We start from the raw sequence: 15,913 nt of genomic DNA, 5'->3' as shown, positions 1-15,913 counted from the left end.
TCCCAAATGGCCCTAAAGGCAGAAGCTAGGCCAAACGGAAGCCAGGAGCTTCCTACAGGTCTCCCATGTGGGTGGCAGGGGCCCAAGCACTTGGACCATCCCCCACTCCTTTCCCAGACACTTTAGCAGGGAGCTGGATGGGAAGTGGAGAAGCCAGGATTCGAACTGGCGTCCATATGTGATTATCCACTATGCCACAGTACTGCCCCCCGCAACAATACTTTTTAAAATGTGTTTAGAATAATCTAATAAGAAACCAGGGTGACTTGTGCAGCTCGGGCTCTCCTCATTGGAATTGTTCAAGTCAGACTAGAGATCTTTCTGAGGAAAACATTCTTGCTCTACAGTATGTTTTGGGCTAAATAACTCGGGTCCTATTTAGCACTAATGATTTACCATAGGAAAAGGTCATTTTTTTTCTAGAATTTGGTCCCCAAAACAGCTCATGGCTGAGAAAACAAAAATCCTGGAATTTGAATGCCTCAGAATCACCCAGCCTGAGTTAATAATTAAAGGTTCCTCATGTTGTCTACGTTTGTTTGCTTCACCTATGTGCAGGATTCTGATTTCACAAAATCCACCCAGCAGTGTTATTTAACCCAGTGTCAAAGAGAGGTGTCTGTGTTCCAGCAACCCAAAGACAAGTCCCTACTAGCTCAGGAAGAAAAAAAGGTGGGAGGCTGCAGAAGCCACAGAAACTGACCTTGCCCAAGCCAAGCAGAGGAGAGGACTTCTTTCTCACACCCTCTTCAAGCACCCAGCACTGGCCCCAAAAGGGCCCAACAGCCTGGGGGTGGGGAGACAAGGAGCAAACAGTCTAAATGGAGAATGAAAAAGAAAAACAAAAAACAAAGCACAAAAGGGAGGGACAAGGAGATGAGACCAGAGAAGAATCCTCCAAGGAAAATTTTAAGTTTTTGTGCCAGCTGCCACTCTTGCCTTGAAAGGCACCTGCCACCTTGAGAAACACTTGGTAAATACTTGCCTAATGGGCTTTTGTTGACTGGCCTATTAAATGCCCCAGGCAAGGTGGACTGGGTTTATTTTGACCACCTTATTAGCACCCTGATTGTTCTCCAGTTGTTCAGCCTGTGCAAACATTCACCCCTCCACCACCCCGGGGTGCCCCCCCTCCCCCAGGCACCTGCGGGAGCCCCACGGGGCACTACGCCTGCGTTTCCTGGTCTTCAAACCTCAGCACAAAACTGTTTAGTTTTACGTCTGTCTTTCCTCAACTCCAAAATGGGAATAATTAAAAAAAAAAAAAGTGGTAATAACAACAGACGCCTAGAGATTCCAGGTGCTGCGAGGACCAACTAACATTACAGAATAACTTGTTGGAAACGACCACGGACTATACAAACAAGTCGTTTTGATTGCGTTCACTTCTCAAGTAGATGTCAGTTGTCGGAATTCGGGTGCTTGGCTGCTCGCCCAAGCTCCGGGAGAGGATTAATGGGAGACGTTGCCAAGTGTTTCGGAAGGAAAAAAAAAATCCACCGGGCTTCGTTGGGACGTCAGCGTCGCCACCTTGCACAAAGCCCTTTGGAAAAAAAAGCCCTTCTGTGCTAAAGCTTGGAGGTGTGGGAAAACCAAGTCAGCCAAGGCAGACCGCCCGGGGCGCCCCACCTGCAGCCGCCCGGGGCGCCCCGCAGGCCAGCCCGGCGGCGGGAGGCAGCGCTCGGGTCCTGCGCCCTTGCACTTTGTACGACCGATTCCGCCGCTGACCTGCAGCTCCAACACCCCCCAGACAGTACCGGTCACTTCCGGGTGGCCGGCAGGCTCCCTCCCCGGAAGGCCCTGGCAGCCAAGCGAGGGGGGAGTCCACCATTCTCGGTGGTCCCAGGAATAGGTATAGATTTTGGAGCCGCTGGGGGGTGGGGGGAGCTGGGGGTGCAGGGGGGCGGGGTGGGGGGCGGCGGTGGGAGCAGGAGGCGCTCGGGGAGCCGATTTCTCTAGGCCACGTCGCCCTGGAAAATGCGAGAAGCCCCTTCCCGCCGTGGAGAATGGCAGAGCCGGGGGCGGTGGGCGCGGGAGAACGCCTGGTTCCGCGCGCCCCGCACCTGTCGGCGGGGCCGCCCCTCTGGCAGGCCTCAGTCTCCACGCGCGAAAAATGGGGACGCGACCAACCCACGCTCCCTCGCCGAGAGCGCACTTGGGATGTTTCGGTTTCGGCCTTGCTCTAGAAACCACTCAAAAAAAAAAAAAAAAAAAAAAAAAAACCGGAGTTTCTTCCGTAAAATGCGAGAAGTGTGAGAGCTGAGGGAAAACAGGCTCTCTCAGGGTAGGCGGACGGCAGATCGGACAGGGCTCAGGGAGAATACGGATTATGAACCCGCACGTGTGTGCACATGAGGAGAAATACCCGGTGTCCAGGCCCGGCGGCGTCTGCGTCACGCGGGCGCCCTCGCACCCCACATCGAGACCCAGTCGCCTCCAGTTCAAACCCCTACCACCAGAAGGGTCTTCTCTGCGCTTGCGCACCAGCCGCGTTCCCCCCCCACTCTGGGCCCCGCCCCCAGGTAGCACCGCCCACTTTCCCCTCCCTTTCCCCAACCCGGCTCTGCGCGCAGAGCATTGTGGGACACAAACAAAGTGCCCCCCAAACAGGCTGGAGTGAGAGGAGCGGCCACGGCGGCGGCCCGCACGCGTGCGGCGGCGGCTCCCTCCCAGCCTCCCCCTCCCCTCCCCTCACTCCCCTTCCCCTTCCCCACCCCGCCCCGCCGGGAACACGCGAGCGGCCGCCGCGCTCCGCAAACCGCCGCCTGCCCGCGGCCAACCGCCCCCAACGGCCGCCCGCGCGCGGCTCCCGCGCCCCTTTGCTCCTCCCCTCAGCCCCCTCCGAGCGCCGGGGGCGCCTTCCTCCCCGCCGCCGGCCCTCCTGCACCTCCCAGGCGCGCCGGTGGGCTGGGCCGCCATGCCCCAGCCCCAGGCTGCTCACGGGCCTAGGCGCGGCGGCCCGAGATAGGGTCCCCTGAGCTCCCGGGGGAGGAGAGGGAGCGAGAGCCGGGCGCTCCGCCCCTCCCCCCGGGCTGTCGCCGCCGCCGCCGCCGCCGCTGTCGCCGCCACCACCTCGCCGCCTCAGCCTGGCGGGGAGGAGGAGGAGCAGCAGCAGGCCTCCGGGCCCCCGCGCCGCCGCCCGCAGGTAATGGGGAGGGGAGGCCGAGCGGGGGGGACGCGGCCGCCGCCCGCGCGCCCGGGAGCGCCCGCCACCTGGCCGCTGACGCGAGAGGGGCGCCTGGTCTGTCACCCCCGTCCGCGCCGGGCGACACCCCACAGCGTCCCTCTCAGAGTGGCGTTCTGGGGGCCGCGCAGCCCCCCAGGCTTTCGGGGTGCCCCGCGCCTGCTGCACGCCCATCGCCCCGAAGCAGGCGCAGGTGGGACCCCCCTCTTCTCACCTGGTGCGCCCGGCGAGCCCGAGACCTGTTTTTGGTTTCTGATTTTTTTTTTTTTTTAGCCGCCTTTTTCCTGCTGCTTTTTCTTTGGTCCTGGAAAGAAAAGATGGCACTTATTTAAAAAAAAAAAAAATCTTTTTCTTCCTCACCTTGGGGGGCGGTCTCTGGACATCTACTCTTTTGACTGCCGGCCTAGCCAGAAAAAGGGCTTCTCAGTGAGTGAAATGAGAAGTACCTTAGAACGGGTGAAAGGAAATTGCAGCCGTGCGAGTGCTAGGAGCCTTAACCAGCGTTGAGAATGAGACCCCAATATCGAGTTCTTTATTGTAACTTACAGAAATGGAGACAGAAACTTAATTTCTTTTTTATTGCATCCAGGAGATTATCTGTTAGGTCAGGACAAGAGTCTCTTTAACTTCCACTCATATTCTTAGTGTGTATTGGGAGATAGTCTAATGCCATGAGCAGCCTACGCGATTTGATAGATGCCAGAGTTTGGATTGGTCAAGATTGATGTCCTTTTGTTTAGGGTTTCGATTGGGGTTCTTGGATTTGGAAATATGTCCTCAATTTCCCTGTCCACTTGGCTCTGACTTCCAGTGGACTGACTGTATTTAATTTTTATCTCTTGCTGGATGTGAAGATCATGACTGTTTCCCTTTAGTCTTGTATTTTAGGGTGATTACATGAATTATGAAAAACAGGTTTGCTTATTTTGTGCAACACTGCTAGGCCTTGTATACATATGTAGTCTTAGTATCAGAACAATCCAATGACACAGATACTGTTTCTCTAATTTTATAGATGAAACTAACTTAGAAATATTAACCTGCCTTAGAGAAAATTGCCTTTAAATGTGCTTTATACTGTACTTCTTAATGGATGTGCTGGTTTTGTTAAAAAACTTTATTAGGAGAAGTTTCAGTCTATAGAACTTCAGGGGGAAAAAATACAATGTATACCCCCTCCACACCAAAACTCAACAATGAACAATTTTGCAGTATTGTTCCTCTCTCTTTCTCTCTCTGTGTGTATCCTTTTGAAAGTAAGTTGCAGCACTACCACCCTCAGGTATATCAGTATACATTTCCTAACAATCAGGATCTTCTTTTAACCCAGTAGCATCAATACCTATCAAAATTCCGGTCTAGATTCACGTTTCCTCGATTGTTCTGAAGTGTTTCTGGTGGTTCTCACACCCCTCGTTAAGCTGCAATTAGTAAGGATTCGTGCGTTGCATTGGGTGATTCTTTAGTCCCTTTTGTTAAAAAAAAAAAAAAGTACCCATTCTCCCTACTATTTTTCTGATACCTATTTGACCAAACCAGTTGTATTACAGAGTACACCCACCTCTTGGAGTTGTCTGTGTCCTAGTGTCAATTTCACTTAATTACCCCCCCCTTCCCTAACTGGAAGTTAGGTCTGACCAAGGGTTTGATTAGCTTAATATGTGACTTTCTGTGGCAAGAATATTTAATAGGTGATGCTGTGTACCTCATATCACATATAGGAAGTGTATGGTGCTAGATTGCCATGCTTAACGGTGCTAAATGTGACCACCACTTGATTAAAGCAGTGGCTGCTGGATCGCTTATAAAGATGTGTTTGTCTGTTTGCATTTCCTGTATAATACCTGGGATAATACTTTGACAGCAAGCAAATACTTTGACACCAAGTTTCCAAGTACCTTTAAAACAAGATGTATTTCTTTCAAAGAGTTAGAGATGGAGAGAAAATCTTATGGTCTACTCCCCAGTGGCTGAAGTGACCTGGGCCAAAGCCAGGAGCCTGGAATTCCATCCATGTCTCCCACGTAGGTGACGGGGGCCCAAGCACTCGGCCATCTTTAGCTGCTTTCCTAGGCACATTAGTAGGGAGTTGGATAGGAAGTAGAGCAGCCCTGCCTGTGTGTGATGCCGGCATTGTGGTCGGCAGCTTAACCATCTGCACCCCATTGCCAGCCCTTCTGAATACCTTTTGCTTAGAGATTTTTGGCACCCATTGATGACCCTGGCCTTGTGCTTTGCTCTACGCCTAGAGAGGGCAGTTATTTCAAGGGGGCTTGGTTCTTCGTACTGAGAAATGGTATATAGAAACCAAAATCTGGATATTTGGCATATTCATTGCTGCTGTGGTGTCCTTGCTTCTAGGAGCTTTGAAGAGAGAACAGTAAACATCTTTTTGTTTAATCATGAGTTTGTAGTGATATATCCAATTCAAATTTATTTGAATTGTATTTGATTAAATTGTATTTGATTAAATATTTGTCCCAAAATCTTACTACCTAATAAAATTAATTCACTTGTATATACATAAAATCATCTTGAAAGTTCAAGTATTACTATCAGAAAACTTCTGAACAAAGTTTAATATTTCTTTACACTTATTTTTGTCCCTAGAATATATTGTTTGAAAGGATGATAATCAGAGTACTAAGCTTAGAAATCACCTGAAATACTCTTCTGGTTAAATTGACAATTTTATATGGTTCATTGGTTTCATCTTTATGATCATATTAATATGTAATATATTTTGAATCTTATGATTCAAAAGTCAAAATAAGGTTTTAAAATTATACTTGAAAGAAACCCAATCCAAATTAGCTTTTTAAAATGAAGTATTTGTTCTTAATGTCTGTTCTCATTAAGTGAGAAGGATTGGCAGTGGATAAGATTTATCACTTATTTTAAAAAACTGCTGTGGTGCAGTGGGTTAAGCTGCTGTCTGCCCCACCCGTATAGGCCCTGGTTCACGTCTCAGCTGCTGCACTTCTGATCCAGCTCCCTGCTAATGTGCCTGGGAAATTAGCGGAGGATGGCCCAGGTGTCTGGGCCCCTGCACCTACGTGGGAGACTTGGATGAAGCTCCTGGTTCCTGGCCATTTGAGGAGTAAATCAGTGGATGGAAGATTCTCTCTTTCCCTCCACCACCACCCCCAAATCTGACTTTCAAATAAATCTTAAAAAAAAAAAAAAAGGAATACTTACAAATTTTACCATTAGATTTTGATTCCTATAGCAAAGAGAAAGCAGTAAGACTAAAAGTGGAGAAGTGGATTTCAAACTTGGCTTTTGCAAATGTCATGTTTTTAAAGAAAATACTTAGAACTGCAGTTTTTACTTGAAAACTGTTTCTTTAAGAAAGGCATATAGTTGATATAGGTTTTGTGAATCCATTTACTTATATGCCACACAACAAAACAGCCATACTTAAGCCATCTGCAGATATAAAGAAATGTATTTGGACATGTCATTTGTAAAGATAGTATAATTTCTTTGGAACAAATTTAATAGAAATTCCTAATTGTGTGGTCTGAAATATTGTGTTCAGGTGAAGTTTTGAGGGAGAGCAAAGTAGGCAAAGCACAGGTAAGCAGTTCATCAACCTCATGTCAACCAGGTGCTGAAAAGTGAGAGTTGTGCCCATAGTATGTTCTTCGTGTTCTTCACTGCTTTTGTTGATAGAGCCAAAACATCTTTCCTTCAGAGAAGACTGTGGAGAATGGAGAATGCCTGTGCTTTGCATCTGATCATTCTGATTCTGGCTTTAATCTCAGTAAAATAGACTGCATATGATTATTAGAACACAGAAGTGTTGAGAAAGTGTAAACAGTTGCATGGCAGCTGGAGGCTGTAGTGGAAGGCTGAACTCACAGGAATGGTGACTACTAATATTTGTTGTGCCTTTTCTACATGTGGGCTGTGATGAACATCTTGTACATCATCTCATTTAAATTTCACATTCGCCTTTTGATAATACTACTAGTATCTTATTTTGCAAGTAAAGAAATGGTATATGGAATGATTAAATGACTTCCTGTGTTGTCATAGCTAGTAAGTGGCAGACCCAGGTTTTAAACTCAAGTCTTGGCCAGTGCCGTGGCTCACTGGGCTAATCCTCCGCCTGCGGCGCCGGCACCCCAAGTTCTAGTCCCGGTTGGGGCGCCAGATTCTGTCCCGGTTGCTCCTCTTCCAGTCTAGCTCTCTGCTCTGGCCCGGGAAGGCAGTGGAGGATGGCCCAAGTGCTTGGGCCCTGCACCCACATGGGAGACCAGAAGGAAGCACCTGGCTCCTGGCTTTGGATCGGCACAACGTGCCAGCCGTAGCGGCCATTTGGGGAGTGAACCAACAGAAGGAAGACCTTTCTCTCTGTCTCTCTCTCACTCACTCTCTAACTTTGCCTGTCAAAAAAAAAAAAACAAAAACAAAAACAAAAAACGCCAACCTCAAGTCTCTCTTCAGATTAACCCTTAACTGTTTTGCTGCACTTCACAATTAAAAGTAACCAGTCAAAACATTGAATATATTCTCAGTTACCATGAATAAGAAACCACCGTGACCAATGTTTATCTTATAGCAGCACTGAAGATTGTATGCCAAGAGTCACATGGGCTTGTCATGTCTATTACACATCCTTAGCTCTCCCCTTCAAAGGGTGTGTAAGTTCCTGATGCATTTTATTTATTTATTTGAAAGTCAGAATTAGAGAGAGAGAGGGAGGGAGGGAGGTCTTCCATCCACTAGTTCACTCTCCAGTTGGCCACAACCGCTGAAGCTGCACCGATCCAGAGCCAGGAGCTTCCTCCAGGTCTCCCATGCGGGTGCAGGGGTCCAAGGACTTGGGCCATCTTCTGTTGCTTTCCCAGACCATAGCAGAGAGCCGGATCAGAAGTGGAGCAGTCAGGACTTGAACCAGCACCCGTATGGGATGCCAGCACTGCAGGTGGCGGCTTTACTCGCTATGCCACAGTGGCGGCGCCTCCTGATGCATTTAGATACTGCTTTAATAGGCATGTAAAAAGTAATGTCTCAAAAATCAAGATGGACTGATGGATGAAAACTTTCACAAGAAAATATTGGAAGGAATGATTAAAAAGGTACTTTAATTATGAAACAGTGTTGGCGGTTGTGTTTTAGGCTGGTACAGTGTAACATCTTCCACGTCTGTGTCTACTGTGATGACCCTCTATGTTTTAGTAAGGCTTCCTCACCCTGTAAAGGATGAAACACCTGCCACTAAAAATGGTCAGGTGTCAAAACTTGTAAAGGGGGTTCCCTCATTAGTTTGGAGCCTCTTAATTAATGAGGCTCCTTCCAACTCTAGTTTTTTTTTTTTTAATACTCTTGTAAATATTACATATATCAATTATAATTTCCCCCTGTGGTTTCCTGACATTTTGTAGGACTGCTGTTAAGTGCAGTATATGCTATATAACTTTTTAGTGTTTGGTTTAAATTTCACCTCATGACTAAAGTAGATCTTGAATCTCAGATGATTGATTTCTGTGAAGCTGAAAGTGATACTAGTTCTTTGTACTTTATATTAGAAACATTTTAGCACATTTTAGGTAATGAGCTGGAAATATTCAGATTATTGACATGCGATCTAAACCAGTGGTTATATATGTGCCTTTGAAAACATAGTGTAGATTCCTGCTTGGAAGCCACATGAGTATTCCATTAATTTCTTCAGTAATATTATTATTAGTGCAACCATGATCTTGGTTTTTACATAACTTATCCTGGAGTAAATCACTGACTTGTATTGCCATGGTATTTTACACTGGTAACTCTGTCTTCTAAGAGTGAAAATGATTATTAATCTCTCTTCCTGGAGAACATCTTCATTATCTTCACATTGAGTATTCTCCGTTTAATACTTTCCTTGTATAGCTTAAAATAAAAAAATAAAAAAAAATAAAAAACGAAAATCTCAAATGCTTTATACCCAGTCTTTTGGCAATTTCGGCATCCTGTTACTTTAGGATATTGCTGTCTTTTTACAGGTATTATTAAATGGTATGTGTGTATTTGTGCTTGAATCATTTGCTATTAATTTGGTGATAAAGGTTTTTGATGCATTCAGCATAAATACAAACATTTTGAGGGTAATGTGATAAAAACTAGGTCAGTTATTTGTGAAATTTTTATTGTCTGTCTTCTGAAACAGCTTTGGATAAATCCTTTTAAAAATAATTTCATTTTATTCAGATCTTAGCCTACTACGTATCTGAACCTCACCTGCTTTTGACAAGCAAGCATACTCAGTACTATGTTAAAATTTTTTATGTTTTGATCAATAAAGTTGAATTGTTTTGGCCCAAAGAAAACAAAGTATGAGCGTTTTCAGGACTTGGACATTTTGTACTTGTTTTGTCTCTGTTCCATATTACTGTTTTATTGATACGTATTTTCTTAATTTCATTTTCCCCCCTCCATTTTATATTTTGATCATCTGGGTTTCACTCTTCACAGGGCTGGAGTGGGAGGTTGCTCTTTGCTTTTCTTCCTTTCTGCTTTGCAGCTTCCCACTGCACGTTTCCTTGTTGTGGCTTTCCATTGGTATACGGGGTACTTCAAAAAACTGCATGGAAAAATTAGAAGATAAGGTTATTTTGGTCCAAGAAGTTTTTTAAATCCATACATGGTTTTCCATAATATGCATTTTCCATTAATTTTTTTCAAAACCACATCAAGGAGGACATTTTCTTTTATCTTGGGGCCCTTTATGTGCGGTATAAAACTGTAAAACCATACTTCTATGAGAATTCATATTTACATAGATCACTGCTTTTCTTTTGGGACCCACATTATGCTGTTTCTTCCTCCTTTCTTAAATAGGTTTGAGTTAGTCTGAGAGGCAGTATAGAACAGTGTTAAGAGCCCAAACACTTGAGCATATCACCTGGGTTCACCTTTGACTCTGTTTCTTACAAGTTGTGTGGCTTTGGGCTACTTTGTGCTTCATTTTCCTCACTGGTAAAATGAAGTTATGTGATAACCTATCTCAAAAAGTTGTGTGAAGACTAATGTGTCAGAGGTTCTCAACAGTACTTGACATGTATTGAATACCAAGTAAGTATAAACTACTAACTAGTGATTATTGTTATTTCAAAGCCATTGATTGGGGTTTTTTAAGTTACTGAGATTGAACTCTAAAGCTATGGATCACTGCCATTACAAATTTGCGTTCTCCAGTTTCATTTGGGTCTTCAGTGAGTCCCACCTGTCCTTCTGGTTTGATTTTCCTTCTGCTTACATTATTTCTCATATTTCATTTTCCATAAACCAGGAAGTGAAATTTGTTAAACCAGCTCCTTCATCTCTTCCCTCTCAGCAGGTAGAGATTTCAGAAAGACAAAACTGTAAGATAAGGATTCCTGCTGCTTCCCTCTGCCTCACTTGTAACTGCAGCCAGCCTTGCTTTTCTCTTTTCCCATCCCTGGACCTCCTGTGGAAGACTAATCCTTTCATTCATAGCCTTGAGTCCCATTTCCTTCTCCCTATGCTAGGACCTTTGTTATCTGTTTCCTCTATTTTTTAAATCTTCCCTCTTCTCTGAATCTTTCCCAATAACAATCAAAACATTCTTTCTTTATTTTAGCACAATAAAAAAATTCTGTGGTTTCTCTTCTATAGTGATATCAGTATCCTCTCTCTTGAACCTGTATTTCCTTCCAGCTAACCCCCTTGTTTTATCTTTAGAACCAAACTACTTCAGGTTGTACTAAGTTTTCTTTTTAAAGATTTATTTATTTATTTATTTGAAAAGCAGAGTCACAGAGAGGCAGAGGCAGGAGTGGGGGGTCTTCCATCCGCTGGTTCACTCCGCAAATGGCTGCAATGACCAGAGCTGGGCTGATCTGAAGCCACGAGGCAGGAGCTTCTTCCAGGTCTCCCACATGGGTACAGGGGCCCAAGCACTTAGCCCATCTTCCACTGCTTTGCCAGGCCATAGCAGACAGCTGGATCAGAAGTGGAGCAGCTGGGACTCAAACTGGTGCCCATATGGGATGCTGGCATTGCAGGCTGCAGCTTTACCTGCTACGCCACAGCACTGGTCCCTGTACTCAGTTTTCACTTCCTCATTACTGTGTATTTATCTTTGTCTATTGTAGTCTCGAATCTCTACTACTTCTGTCTTATGTGCTGTTAGAAGGTCATCAGTGATTCCTGTATAATCAAGTCAAATAAACTTTAGTTTATATCTTACCCATCAGCATTTGACACTGTTAGCCACCACTCTGTGAAATACCTTATACTCTTGTTCTGAAATATCCTGCCATCCTGTTTATTCTGTGTTTCTTTCTCAGGTTTTCTTTCTGCTGTCTTTCCTTTTCCCTTTTTTCTCCTCGTTTTCCTTATTTTTGCTTAATTTTTTTCATAGAATTAAATTAGACTTTTTTTTTTTCCTATAGTTTGAGTTACCTTTCTGAGCTTTATTTCCTTCCTTATATTTATTTTGGGCTTCCTTTGCTTTTTTTCTGACTTCGTAAGGTAGAATTCTATATCATAGCTTTTTTTAAAAAGTTGTGATGGAATACACATAATATTTACCATCACAGCAGGTTGTAAGTGTACAGTTAAGTGACATTAAATACATTCACGTTGTTATACAGCCATCACCAGACTGTAACTCTAATCATTAAATGATTATTCTCCATACCCCTATTCCTACATCTCCTAGAAACCACCCTTCTGCTTATGAGCGTGACTACCTAAGTACTTTACATAATTGGAATCCTGTAATATTTGTCTTTTTGTGACTGGCTTATTCACTTAGCGTGATTTCAAAGTTCCCCCATGTTGTAGCATACAGGTGTATCAGAATTTTCATCCATTTTAATACTGGGTAATATTCCATAGTGTATATGTGTCATCTGTCAATGGACATTTGAGATGCCTGTACCTTTTAGCCATTGTAAATAGTACTACTATTCTGTAGTACTATTCTGTTCATGTCCCTGCTTTTAATTATTTTTAATTGTTTTGAGTATATACCCAGAAATGGAATTGCTGGATCATAAGATAATTCCATTCTTCATTTTTTCGAGGAAGTAATACTGTTTCTTAGAGTGGCTGCACCATTTTACATTTCCACAGACAGAACACAAGGAGTTCAATACCTTGCCAGCACTTAATTTGTTTTTGTTTTGTTTTGTTTTGTTTTTTTAAGATTTATTTTATTCATTTGAAAGGGAAGTTACAGAGGCAGAGAAAGAGAGAGGTCTTCCATCCACTAGTTCACTCCCCAGATGGCCACAATGGCTGGAGCTGGGCTGACCCAAAGCCAAGAGCCTGGAGCTTCTTCCAGGTTTCCCATGTGGGTGCAGGGGACCAAGGTCTTGGGCCGTCTTCTGCTTTCCCAGGCCAGAGCAGAGAGATGGATCGGAAATAGAGCAGCCAGAACTCGAAACCAGCACCCATATGGGATCCTGGCACTGCAGACAGTGAAAAGCCACAGCACTGGCCCTATGTGGTTGGTTTGTTTTGGTTTTTTGGTTTTTGTTTTTTTTTTTTTTTATAGAAACCATCTTTATGTGAGTTGTATGCCACTGATTTTAAGTCTTTCCCTTTTTATTTATTTTAAGATTTATTTTATTTATTTGAAAGGCAAAGTCACAGAGAGAGAAAGGGGAGAAATAGAGATCTTCCATCTGCTTGTTCATTTGTCAAACGACCACAATGGCCAGGGCTGGGGCAAGCCAAAGCCAGGAGCTTCATCCAGGTCTCCCACTTGAGCGCAGGGGCCCAAGGATTTGGGCCATCTTCTGCTGCTTCCCCAGGCACATTAGCAGGGAGCTGGATTGCAAATGGAGCAGCTGGTGCCCATATGGGCTGCAGCCAAGATTCAAACAGGCACCCACATGGGCTGCCAGCATTGTAGGTAATGGATTGATCCACTGTACCACAGTACCATTCCCAAGACTTTGCTTTCTAATGCATGTATTTTAAAGCTAAAAATATTCCTCTAAGTACTGCTTTATCCACTTGATAGTTACATTACAGTATCATACAGTTAAAAATATTTTCCAGTTTACCTGTTGATTCATTCTTTGAGCAAATCATAGATAGTTATTTAGAAGTATGGTTGTTTAATTTTCAAATATTTGGAGTTTTCTTGATAGCCTTATTTGTGCTTTTCCTTTTGCTATTGCAGTGAGAAAACATTTGTGTTTTCTGTGTGCATTTGTCCTTTAAAATTTATTAAGATTGATTTTGTGCCTTCGCACATGCTCTGTATGGAGTAAACAGTTATTGTGCATTTGAAAAAAATTGTGTGTTCTGCACTATAAATATTCATGATGTTAAGGTGGCTGATAGTACCATTAGTTCCAGTAGCAGAGAGGGAAAGTGTATTCAAACGCCATTATTTTGGAATTATCTTTATCCCTTTAGTTTTGCCAGTGTTCACTTGTATTTTTTAAGCATTGTTGTTTGATGCAAACACATTCTTGGTTGCTATTTGCCACTATATCTGGTAATAGTTGTTGTCTTGAATTTTGCTTTATCTGATAAAAATAAGCTAACCCCAGCCACCTATTGTTTATATAGTATATTTTCTTCCATACAAATTTGTAGGTTTTTTAAGTGGGTTTCTGATAAAGAGTGTATATTTGGTCTTGCTTTTTTCTACCCTTTGACAGTCTCTGCCTTTTAAACAAAATATTTAGTCCATTAGAATTTAATATAGCTAACTTTTAAATTATTTGGGAAAATAGACATGTATTCATTATGGCAGCATAAGAAAATAGGATGAACTGAGTGGCTGTTAACGAATGAATGTCCAAAGTTAAGGCATTGGCAGAGTGGACTCCTGAGGACTGTACGGGAAAGATCTTTTATTCCACAGCACTCTCTGTTTCCAGTAGTGCCTGTAGCAGCATAACTCACAGTGTTTTTCTTGTGGCCATGTGTCTATCCTTTATAACAAGGATATCTTAATAATCTCATTTTAACTTCATTACCTCTTTAAAAGACTTATCTCCAAATAAAGTCACATTCTGAGGTATTGGGGATTCTGGGGTTATATATTTTAAGGGGGACACATTTCAGCTTCACAATACATCAAAGATGACAGCATGTGCAAAGCTATGTTAGATAAAGCACTGTATTTGATATATTTTAAAGTGTGTACACAATTGAGCTTTTTAAAGTTTTGTTTTTTGAAAAGCAGAGCAACAGAGAGAGGGAAAGAGATCCTGAAGCACCTTGTTCTGATATGGGATACCATCTTCTCTGTTGGCACTTACCCAGCTGAGCCACACTGCTGGCTCCCCATGGTTGAACTCTTTACTCACTGTAAAGACTTAAAAGCTCTTTAGGGGAAAAAAGAGCTCTTTACATGCCAGTTGTCTAAAAACAAACTTGAGTTTCACTTGTCCATATGAGGAATCAAAAGAGTGAATGTGATAGGCCCTTTCTTGAAGATTTCATTCCAATAATGATGCTACGATATTAATAGCTAATATCCTTCAGGCACTCTGCTTGAATTCATATAAATGGCAACATGATGGGGATGGGATGGCAAACTGAAAATTGACTCTTCAAATCTTGGTTTTATTACTTACAGGGCTAATATATTTGTCATATTTTCATTAGTGTAAGTAAATACCTAAGACAACATACTTACAGAAGGAAGAAGTTTATTTGGGCTCATGGTTTGGGAGGTTCACAGTCCAAGATCAGGCTGACCTCACTGGTTTGGCTGTCTAGTGAAACTGAAGGGTGTTTATGGCAGAGCACACGTGGAGTAAGGATCACGTGGCAAACTAGGAAGCAGTGTATGGTTAGGCCCTCTTCTTTTATCTTTCTTCATTTTTCTTTTTTTTTTTTTTTTAAGATTTATTTAGTTATTTTGAAAAGCAGAGTCAGAGAGAAACAGAGATCTTCCACCTGCTGGTTCAAATACGTTGAAAAAAAAAAAGGAATGGTCTTAAAATTTGGATAATTTATTCAACTTGAAATTTTCTCTAAACATAGGCACTAAGGATGACCCTTGGGAAATAAACTATCATCAGATAAAGATTGCATACACTGTTATTTGTGTTCAGAGAAAGAAAAAGCCTGTTTGCAAATATGAATTCTCATACGAGTTCATTCTAGAAATGTGGCTCCTTCCATGAGAAATACAGATGCTTGCTTTTACTTAGATTGACAGCAGTGACCAGTTTAGAACATTTAAAATATGAAGTATTTCTATGTTTGTAAAGAAAAAACTTAATTCTAAAGAAAATAATAAAAGCATGTTGTTTTTGCTTTTGGGATGGGGGCAAGTAATGTTTGAGTTGCAGTTTTTACTAGCTTGAGTTGACTCATAAATTTTCCATATAATTTTAACAGGAAGCTTTTACTTTGAGTTATGGGTCTTTCATTCTTAAACCAGCTGTATAAAGAGATTTTCTATGAAATATTTACATGTTATGTTAAACATTTTACTTCATGTATTTTTGTCTTGAGTTCTCTTTTGTTCATTGTTTGCCATTCAACTTTTATTCTCATTGTCTTAAGTTTTCAATTTTGTAACTGTTTCAGTGACATTTATTTGAAAGTTACCATAACTGGTATATTTATTGGTCAGTGTAAGTCTTTTCATCTGTCCTGTACATACAATGATGGGACATAGTTGGTTAGTGTGAATATAAAAGAATATGCTTATCGCAAAAATATGTACCATATTTCCACAGACATTTACTTTAGCATATTTCAAATCCTGACTCTGTTTTAGGCAATTACAGA

General features: G+C 42.8%; 1 protein-coding gene and 1 long non-coding RNA gene across 15 annotated transcripts in view; one reads left to right on the top strand and one right to left on the bottom strand.

The window, feature by feature from the left end:
* LOC103348879 (uncharacterized) overlaps positions 1-2,579 on the bottom strand; it is a 72,279-nt gene extending 69,700 nt beyond the window's left edge. For 4 of the 5 annotated variants that reach the window (XR_011385070.1, XR_011385074.1, XR_011385071.1 and 1 more), the window contains exon 1: positions 704-2,579. This is a non-coding gene — a long non-coding RNA (uncharacterized lncRNA). The remainder of the gene's footprint in view (positions 1-703) is intronic. The other variant, XR_011385072.1, reaches the window with a different exon arrangement.
* A 131-nt stretch (positions 2,580-2,710) lies between these two features.
* Positions 2,711-15,913, top strand: part of ZBTB44 (zinc finger and BTB domain containing 44) — a 66,124-nt gene continuing 52,921 nt past the window's right edge. For 2 of the 10 annotated variants that reach the window (XM_070065644.1, XM_070065643.1), the window contains exon 1: positions 2,721-3,145. The gene's annotated coding sequence lies outside the window, so the exon portion shown is untranslated. Of the gene's footprint in view, positions 3,146-15,913 lie in introns of all 10 variants that reach the window. The other 8 variants (XR_011385051.1, XR_011385055.1, XM_070065663.1 and 5 more) reach the window with 6 other exon arrangements.

This window comes from Oryctolagus cuniculus, chromosome 1 (genome assembly GCF_964237555.1).
Source record: "Oryctolagus cuniculus chromosome 1, mOryCun1.1, whole genome shotgun sequence".
NCBI lineage: Eukaryota > Metazoa > Chordata > Mammalia > Lagomorpha > Leporidae > Oryctolagus > Oryctolagus cuniculus.
Note: the sequence above shows the minus strand (reverse complement) of the source record. Positions and strands in the feature narration are given on the sequence as shown.